Raw genomic sequence first — 10,331 nt, forward strand, 5'->3', positions numbered from 1 at the left:
TCTCCCTTCTCTTGGAATGCCAGTGTTTGAGGCAGGACACCATAAGCAAGACAGCCTCTTAGCTCCACTCTGCTCTGTCTCACACTCCCAGTTAAGGCCTGCCAGAACCACCCTGGAGCCTGGCCTCTTCCACCCTGCCTGCTGGAGTACTGCCAGTGGGAATTCAGCCTGCTACCACCTTGGAAGAGGCTATTCCACAGTCAGGGGAGCCTGGGGCACAAGCTTGATCGTCTGTCACTTAGCCCTTTAGACAGAACCACAGGATGGCTGAGGCTGGAAGAGACCTCTGGAGGTCACCATGTCCAACCCCTCTAACCAAGCGATCTCTCACGTTCAGGTAAAGATGAACTTGTGTTTTGCCCTTCAACAAATCTCTGCAGGTGCTTGTAACAATTAATAAATTTTGCTTCAGAACACATAATTATTAATTTAATTTCTGACATATTTTCTCACCTCTGGTCTCATTTTTTCCATCACCTATCTCTCTCAAAGGCTGCTGCTGTTGGAGCTGACTAGCAGCAGACCTCCTTGTCCACTTGGGGCAGGGCAATTCACTGTTGCTGGTTTTTTTTAACTCCTCAGGCAGCAGCCTAGTCTACTCTTTAAAGCTCACAGCTGTATTAGTGAAGAGTGCAATTCTCTGGCATGAATTGTCACAAATACATTGGCAAACACACTCTAGAGTACTTTTTCTGAAAAAAAAGGTAACAAAATCTTTTTCAATGACCTGACAAGTTCCTCTAGAAAAGCTAATTTAAGATGCTATGACCTGACAAAGTCCATTAAAATAATCAGTTTTATTGGTAAAATTTTTAGATGTATCTAAAGCCACAATTCTTTTAACAGCCCCAAATGAAAATTCTAATGGAAAATGATTCTCACAGAATGAGTAGGATATAAGCCTTGGTTATTGTACTTAGTAATTAAATCCATTCTGAAAAAAAACAGGAAACTTTTATAGGAATAAATGTACTTTCCTCATTTATGCTGCAGGTCATAGTCTCAGAAGGAGTTATTGAGAGCAAAATTTAAGTAATACTATTAATTTTGATATATCTGGATTACTTTCATTCTGGATTAAGTTTTTGCAAGTGTTTTCTTCTTGAATCTGCAAAGTGGAATTATGGAGTGCATAACTGTATAGGTTTTGAAAGACAGGTGTCTGCTGAGGAAGGCAGAGGCCCCCCCTTGAAGTGGCAGATATAACCCCTTTTCCCTCCAAGTTATTATATTTTGAAATCAAGGGCCTTTAGGCAAAGATGTGGGAAATAGGAATAACAGTTCTTTACTATATATATATATGTATATAACCAGTCAAACAAAACAACAACAACTATGGCAGTAACAGCAATCACAAACCCAGTCCCAGCCTTCTCGGCTGTCAGGCCCTTTCCCCTCGGGTGCAGTTCCGCTCGCAGCCGGCAGGGGCGCTGGCGGCTCCCGGTGAGCAGGGCAGGTGCGATGGTTCCCCCGCGGCTGCAGGGGGCGCTCCGGAGCGAGCTCGGGACACACGCGGCTCTGGTGCCCTGGGATCCCGGGAAGGGATGGAACAAAGGCTTCACAAACCGCTGGGCAGCCGATCCCGGGCTCTCAGGAACAGCAGGCTGGAATGGCAGGGACGAACGGCAAATCCCGGGTGGCAGACGAGATGTATTCAGATGGGAAAAAACCACGGAGGCCCAGGCAGGCAGGGCGAGCAGGGCTACAGCGTAGCGAAAGCTCGAAGCAGCAGCGGGGCAGGGCAGCCACAGCCCGGTCTCCAGCAGGGCAGGGAAAGCGGCTTTTGGGGTCCCAGCGTTGTTTCCAGCAGGAAGAAAGAACGGCCAAAAAGAAAGAAGCAGCAGCTCCTTTCTCTGCAGCTTCTCTCTCCGGACGCTCAGAGCGAACTGTCCCCACACCCAGGTGTAGACAAAGGAGTAGCCAGGCCCGCCCCACCCCCCTTTTTGTCTTTCTTAAGTACAGCTATTTGTCCCCTAGCAAGATGCATATGGGAGAAAATTCCTTTAACAGAAAAAAAAAACTAAGACTAAACTGAACCCCCAACAATAACAGAGCATAATGCTTAGTTGAAATATCTTTTTTAAAGCTTTATTTTTTATTTGACAAAAAAACCCCAACCCTGCATAACTGAAGTCTGGACTGCTACTGAACTCCTGGTCTTTCATGACTCAGTTGCAAGTCTTCTAGTATTTTTCCTTAAAGTCTAAACAGCTGGAATATGTTATCAAATGAGGAGACTCTCAAGCCTCTTTAATTATAAAACAAGATGTTCAGACCTGCCAGACAGAATACCTTTCTAGCTTTTAGCATAAATACCTCAACTCCCTTCTTGACTGTCTTAGCTCATGATGATGTCTTGCAGTCAGTCTTTTTCTTCTGCAGAAATTTTCAGCACAGGGACACTGATGGTTCTCTTTCCCCAGTTTCTGCACCACTGCCCACATGACCTGGCTCTGGCATGCCTCAATTTGCAGCAAGAAAAGTGCATGTTGTCCTACTGAGAGCTACCCAGGCTAATTGTCCTTTGGAGCTTTTCCAAGTATGTTCCACAATCTTAACTGTTGTTGTTGGGTCTGGTGAAGTAACAGAAAAATGGAGAAGTGTTTTTTTGAGTGCCTTAAATCTGAGGAAATGTAAAGGTTTTTCTCTCCTCTGCTGTGTACCTGAGCAGCTTTATCAAAGGAGAAAGGACAACAGACTTACATGAAGTATAAACAGATTCAAACTGGAGAGGGGTTAGAGAAATCTGTGGCAGCTGGGCAGAGAAATACTTTAAGTAACTGCAGAGGGACACAGGAAGTTGGTTTTTGCAACAGGCTATCTACAGTTAGAGAATGTCTGTAAATAGTTTTCTTCATAAACAGCCACTTTCATTTTAGAAACATGGCGCCTTTTCAGCAGAAAAGCTAGAAGCAGCAGTAAAACTCCAGATCTCTGCTGTAAGGAAAGGAATGTGATTAACAGACAAATAAACACTATCGAGATACAGAACAAACACCTCACAGAGTGACTCAAACCTCTGGAAATGTGGGCTTGCCGTGCACAAAAGGCATAACTTACCTGATCAAGTGTTACCCTAAGCATCTTATTGCTTGGCAGCATTCATGATGACTGTCTCCTTTGTTTCCTAAACATACATGATACCTGCTTTGGTTTTTGGTTGCATTCAGACATCCAAATGTCGATAGATCTGTGTGTTATCATAGACACACACTACAAAAGCAATGTTGGTATCCCACAAATGTTACCATCTTCATCTTTACAGCTGTCTTTGGATTTTGCCATCTTCATGCTTGTAACAGCAGGTTACAATAATATTCCTGGGGATCCCAGCAAGCACCTAAATAGGCTGTAGGTCTTGTTACCTCCCCAAACTCACATGGCTTCAGAAAATAAAGGAAAATATAAAAGTTAATAAGTTAATGTATAAGTTAGAGCCTCTTCCCATCATTTACCTCTACAAAGCATCTGTCTACCTTCTCAATTAGAAACTCTCTATGGAGTGCAGTGGCTTTTTCTCTCTAAAAATGTTTCAGCACCACAACACCTCTGGCTTGGTTTCCCCAGTTCCTCATTATTGTCAACATGCTGACATTTCTCCTTTTCCTATTTCATCTTCCATTCCATAGTATATGCAGAATGCATTGGTATCCCACCCCATTTTGATGAGTAATGCAAAATTCTCTGTACACTTTCACACAAAGTGTCCATATGTTTGAACTTTTTAAATCTTTAAACGAGTACAAAAACAAGGTAAAATACAACATATAATTTTTCTTCAATTTTTCTGATAAAACTGGGATAATAGAAGACAGAAATCTGACAGTATTTATTTCCATATTCAATAAAGGTATTTGGTTCATAGCGTAGAATTATTCCTGTTCTTATAACCAAGAAAATTTGCTGGAGGAGCCTTAAGCTCTGCGGCAATCTTATCTTAGCACTTATTAGCGTAGTTATGGTGTCTCTTTACCTCTCCAATCTCAATGCATCTCTTTCAAGATACTGCTAGACCTATTGCCATTCACATCAGCTCTGACTGTCCCTAAAAGTACACACCTGCACGCACACATCTGTGTCCATTGCTCAGCCTGGAGAAGAGGACGCTGAGGGGAGACCTCGTGGCAGTTCACAGCTTCCTCTCGAGGGCAAGCGGAGGGGCAGGCAATGACCCCTTCTCTGTGGTCAGCAGTGACAGGACCTGAGGGAATGGCCTGAAGCTGTTCTGTTATGTAATCCTTAAAATTAAAACCAGAGGTTTGAGCGTTTGGGGTGTGCGCTCTTTAGTTCTTAAAAGTTGCAGCATTTTTAGAAGTACTCGATAGTTAAAGTGCGTGATCAAATACATAGGAAAATGACGGGACGCACTGCCCTCTAGTGGAGATACAGATAATAAATGTAAGAGCTCCACAGATGTTCTTGACCTTGGAGCCTCGGAAGTTACTTTCTGGAAGAGGTGGGATTACAGTTGAGCCAATCAATATTCTCTTCTCTGCATCTTCTTTTCATTTTCCCTAACTTTATACTGTTGTCTTTGCAGTTATCATTATACCGTACAAGAAGCAGGAAGACTTATTTTCCATACTTAGGCAACTATGTATTTGTATCTTACATCACATATGTGTACATGCATTTTTTTATAAACACACACACACATAAAGATAACATGTGTATGCTGCATATATAATATATATATATTATGTATACACACATTTTCCCCAAAATATTTTATGTACTTGTTTATGCATTTTTCAAATTTAAATAATACAGAACCACTGTTCTTTATAGTTGATACACTGTTTCTTTTTGTCTAGAGATTATGTAAGTGTTAATTGAAGTGAGACTGGGGAAAACTGGGATTAGAGGTGGAACCTGCACAAGCAGCACAAACCAGCCATACGACTTCAAGGGGCTCATGGATTCAATATAATCCACTGGCTGTCAAACACACAAACACACAGATAGCTAGGGATGCTGTCAGCATCTTAGATATCTCCTGTCCCAGAGTCTACAGGGTTATTAGGCTCTGCCCAGTCTCCCCTTCTGAGGCTGCTTGTTGGCCTCAAGCCCATAGCACAGCGAAAGGAAGCTGCAGACCAGAAGTTGCTCGCAGCAGCAGACATTGGCTTTGGCAACGGCTGGGAAAGACAGCACTGGCAGCGTGTGTAACTGTAATGCTGCTTCTGTGTCATGTAAATCAGGATGCACTTGCAGCACACCACTTTATCCTGGAAGAGGCTATAGAACATGTTTGATATCAGGTAGAAACTAGAAGGAAGGAAGCGTTCTTTCCTTTCTGCTATCCTATGTTGCTGCTGTGGATGTAGCAGCTCATCCTTTCAGCCAGCACAGGCACGAAATCTGTCATTCTGTGCTCCTCTTACAAGGATTTAGTTGTCTTCACATTGAGATCTTTTTCAAGGCTCTAGGCTTCTCCAGTTTGCAATATCTTTTCTGTGGCAGAAGCCAAAAGCAAAGTAGTTGGTTTGAATTCCTGACATCCTTTCTTCAATTATTCTTGTCAGGACTCTCTGTACACTATCTAAATGTGCTGGCCAAGGATGATTCTTTGGGGCTTGGATAATGATTTCTGTATTGTCAAAAGATGCTTTGTGAATGGCCATGTTCTCCTCCTGGGCATTGCTACATCCATATTTGATGTAGCTGTTTATCCTTGTCCCAGGAGATGGACATGGAGCTGCCTGACAAACAGGCTGGTATTCTTCTGATACTAGTTATACTGCACTCCCTCAGCAATTGTGAAGTTTCTACCCAAGGTATGATGTAATTTGATAACTCTGCTATGAAGATAAAGATCTTCAAAGTATGTATGTAAAAACATTTACAGGGACATTATGTATCCTACAGCCTGTATATTTAAATCTTATTTCATCTGACTTCCTGTGGTCTCCATAAAATGTCTCCATATGATTGTAGTACTACTCTACTTCAAAGAGAAAGGAAATTCTGGGAAGTGGTTACATAGAGACATCGAGATATTACAAGCTGGACAGAAGAGGAGGAAGGAGCATTCGGACCTGAGCTGACAAACTGATAGGGATTCTTAAAAATGGCCTATGAGAAGACAGAGCTAAGCAATGAGACTGGTGAAAGAAATCTAGGGTATCTGCTCTGAAAGCACTCTCTGAGTCTGAAAAAATCTAGAATACCCTTTCATAAACCACGAATCTAGTTGAACATGTAAAACAATCTTAAAATATCAAGGAGATGGAGTGTTATATGAAGCAGGTAACTCTTCAGAAGGCTGCTAGCTAAATACAAGCTGTATATAAAAAGACAAAAGTAAAACATAGGACAGGAAATGTTAAATGACATCATGATGCTTTTAAACAGAGTTACTGATGATTAGCTGGTGAAAGAGAATCCATCTGCAAACAACTAAAGATCTTTTCCCATAATAGAAACAAGAGGTACTAATTACATCATGAATTGGGCAGACAAATTAGACTATGGCAAGGATTTCAGTGGCAGAAAAAGGTTCCTTGAAAAACCTAAGTCTGAGCTCTTTGAATTGATGAGGTTATCCTAGAAAAGTCAAGCTGCCCTGTGAAAGGTGAAATACTCATTCCCTTCATAGCAACTTTATAGCTAAGCCCCTAGGATTCACTAGTTTCCTCACACTGGAAATGCATTGTTCCCCAAAAAAGATGATCCTGTGCTTGCACAGGTGGCTCAGGCAAATAATACATCTGGGTTGAAATACATACACTCATCACAATACACATAAAAGTAGGCACAAGAACTTGATGATCGTAGTGCTCTTTACATGCTTGAAGGTGTTATTGTGATGGCCACAGAGTAAATGCATGGACAAGAAAGCAAAGAAGTCCAGAACAAAAATATCAAGGTCTCTGCAGTTCAGAACACTTACTGCTGTTTTGCTTCTGTTCAAAATACCTCGGATATTTGAAAAAGTCAACAGTTTCATAACCAACCTTGGACAAGCTAATCTTTGACTAGCACAGTCAACCACGACACAAACTTTTCTGATAACTGCTGGTGTCATTGATCTTCCCCTCGGTCAGCTCGCTGCAGCCTCACACTTGCTGTGTCTGGCTTGCGAGGCTGCCATGGAGCAGTTAACAGCTCTCGTCAAACCTCTCGCAGCTGCGGCAGCTTATGTGATGTGGTTCAGCTTTTCTCACAGGGTTCTTTAGTTTGACATTTAGACCAGCAGAAATAACATATAAAGATGGTAAATGAAAATATGTGTTTCAACAGGTTTGTGGTTTTGTCTTTTAAATAAACAAAATCCCCATTTGCCATGTAAGTTTAACAGAGTAACAAATGTAGTAATTACCACTCCTTACAAATAGTAATCCAAGAGCCACATCTCATTTTCTTCAAATAAAAAACTCTTTTAGTTGTCTCTGGTTTTGGGCATTGTCTGAACTTTCATGGAAAATATATAGAAATTACACATATTTCCCATTTATGTATTTAAGTTTCAAAAAGTCTGTCATGCAAAGCAGAATTCAGTTAAGGGAAACAAATCAGGCTTGTTTTACTCTTCAGTTAATGGGAGGCCACACCTAAGAAAGAGGAGTTATGTTGGATGCATCTCTAAAGGCTCTACAGGTGTCTAGAGACAGATCTGTCTTTGTTCCTCTCTCTCAAAACAAGCTGCCAGGAACAGGTGTTCTTTTATGTCAAGTCCTTCCTCTATACATACACAGAGATTGGGATGGAGTCACAGCTTCATCGCTCTGTTGCTATGTTAGCCAAACTATATTGGAAGACTGAATAAAATGAGGAAAAGAAGAAAATTTGGCCTATTGGTTTGCTATGTAAACATTTGCATTATCATTTTAGTCCTCTGGAGTGTCTGAATTCAGTTTATCGTGCTTGCTTATATTCAACAGAAAGTAAGGCATAGTATAGAAGGATACCTCTGGATAAGAAATGTGTCCCAGATTCTAGGAACATCCATACATTGCAATTTCCCTTTCTTTGGTTAGTAATGCAGTCACATTGAAGATGTACATATATTAGGATTTCCATTTATATTAAACTTGCAAAGTTGTAATATTTTTTCTAAGAGGAATAACTCCACATTGTTTCTTATGTGTGCCAGGAAACATAAGCTTCTGTTACTTGATGAGATCCACGTCCTTTTATTACATCAAAAATTATATTGGTATCATATGAAAGATACTATGGTTTTAATTTCTGCAATATCTTTCAGACCTGTCATTTGCTTGGAGCAATGTCACACTTCACAGCCCCAAAAAAGGAACAGTGAATTTGTTCTGACAAGCTCTAGGACAAGCATGGACTATTCCTTTTTCACACAGGCCCTATCTTCCAATCTGGCTCTTCAGATAGCCCAGAACTATATTCAGTATTACGGATTTTCAGAGGACTGTCCACATTCACAGTTGTATTTAATCTAAGGTTTTTATTTCTGTTTTCAATTCAGCAAGATTTCCCTAGGTGTAATTATTTGAGAAAAAAAATCTTTAAATTTTCAATTCTGCTCTCAAGTTACCATCAACACTAAAAAAAAAAAAAAAAGTAAGTTCAAACCTTAAATTCTGGTATCTAGGATGATGTACAACCTGTCAAATTATGGTGACAAATGGCTGATCCTCATGCACCATGACAGAAGCAGGAGACCCAGGCCTGAGAGGAGCCCCAGCAGCCTCACAAGGCCAACAGAGCCCCCTGTTCCAGCCCCTCCAGGTGCCACAGGAGCCCTAAGTTGTGCTACTGGGAGGGTCCGCATATAGGATAGGTAGGTAGGGGGATGTGTGTGCATGCAAAACAGTTTTTCATCCTGATCAGCCAGAGGGGAACAAAGAGACCTCTGGTGCTGTTTGTGCCTGTGTGAGTGCTAAGTGTTCCTGCCCGTGTTGCTCTGTGGGGTTTTCCATGCCTCCATGTACACACGCCATACAGTGTGTGCATGTCTCCTGCTGGCAATGCAATACACGCTCAGCCCTGCTGCTGGGGCCACCTGGGGCAGGCGGCTGTGGCAGCCTCACCTCCACTGGGCTGCCAGATTTGGCAACCCCTAAAAGAAACCATGGAATCACAAAATGGGAAAGGTTGGAAGCAATCACCTGGTCCAACTTCCTTGCCCAAGCAGGGCCATGCTAGAGCACATTGCACTGGATTGTGTCCAGATGGCTCTTGAATATCTCCAATGTGGGAGACACCACAACCTCTCTGGGCAGCCTGTCCCAGTGCATGGTCAACCGCACATTAAACTTCTTTCTCATATTCAGGTGAAAATTCCTGAGCATCAGTTTCTGCCTGTTGCCTCTTGTCTATAGTGTGGCACCACTGAGAAGAGCCTGGTTCCCCCAATGAGACACATGGTCCATGAGATAGGTGTCAAAAGATCCGATTATTCAATGCCAACTGCTGTTTTGATGACTGGATATATTTTTAATGCTGGAGGATACATTTCACTTTCTTCCAAGCCAACTGAGAAAGCATGCAGCATCACACTATTTGACAGTAATCTGAGTTTTTATGTTCTTTTTCTACTACTTTTTTTCTACTTTTTCACTTAAAAGGCCAAATAGGGGATATTTAAAGCACGATGATAATGCAACAGGGGATGATGACAACAGAGTCACAGAATCATAGAATGTTAAGGGTTGGAAGGGACCTCAAAGATCATTTAGTCACAACTCCCCCTGACATAGGCAGGGACGCTTCCCATGAGACAAGGTAGTTCAAGGCCTTATCCAATCTGGCCCTGCCAGCAATCAGGCATCCACAACCTCCCTGGACAACCTGTTCCAATATCTCACCACCCTCACAGTAAAAGATTTCTTCCTCATATCAAACCTAAATTTCCCCTCTTTTAGTTTGTATCCCTTACTTCTTGTCCTATCACTACATGCCCTTTTGATAAGTCCCTCTCTGACTTCCCTGTTTTTCCCCTTCAGGTACTGGAAGGTTTTTATGAGGTCTCCATGAAACCTTCTCTTCTGCAGGCAGAACAGCCCCAAATGTCTCAGCCTGTCTTAACAGCAGAGGTGCTCCAGCCCTCATGGCCTCCTCTGGACTTGCTCCAACACTTTCATGTCCTTCTTATGTTGGGGTTCCTTCTGACTAAGAAATGCATTATAACACCTCTTTTCCAAATACTTCATGCCAGCATTAGTGGAGCAGAAGGGATGGGATGTTAAACAAGGCGTGTCCTGTACTCGGCACTGCTGAGGCCACACCTCGAGTACTGTGTCCAGTTCCGTGCCCCTCCATTCAGGAAGGACACTGAGGTGCAGAAGCAGATCCAGGTAAAGGCAATGAAGCTGGTGAAGGGTCTGGAGCACAAATCCTAAGAAGAGCAGCTGAGG

The sequence above is a fragment of the Corvus hawaiiensis genome, chromosome 2 (genome assembly GCF_020740725.1).
Source record: "Corvus hawaiiensis isolate bCorHaw1 chromosome 2, bCorHaw1.pri.cur, whole genome shotgun sequence".
In the NCBI taxonomy this organism is placed as follows: Eukaryota; Metazoa; Chordata; class Aves; order Passeriformes; family Corvidae; genus Corvus; species Corvus hawaiiensis.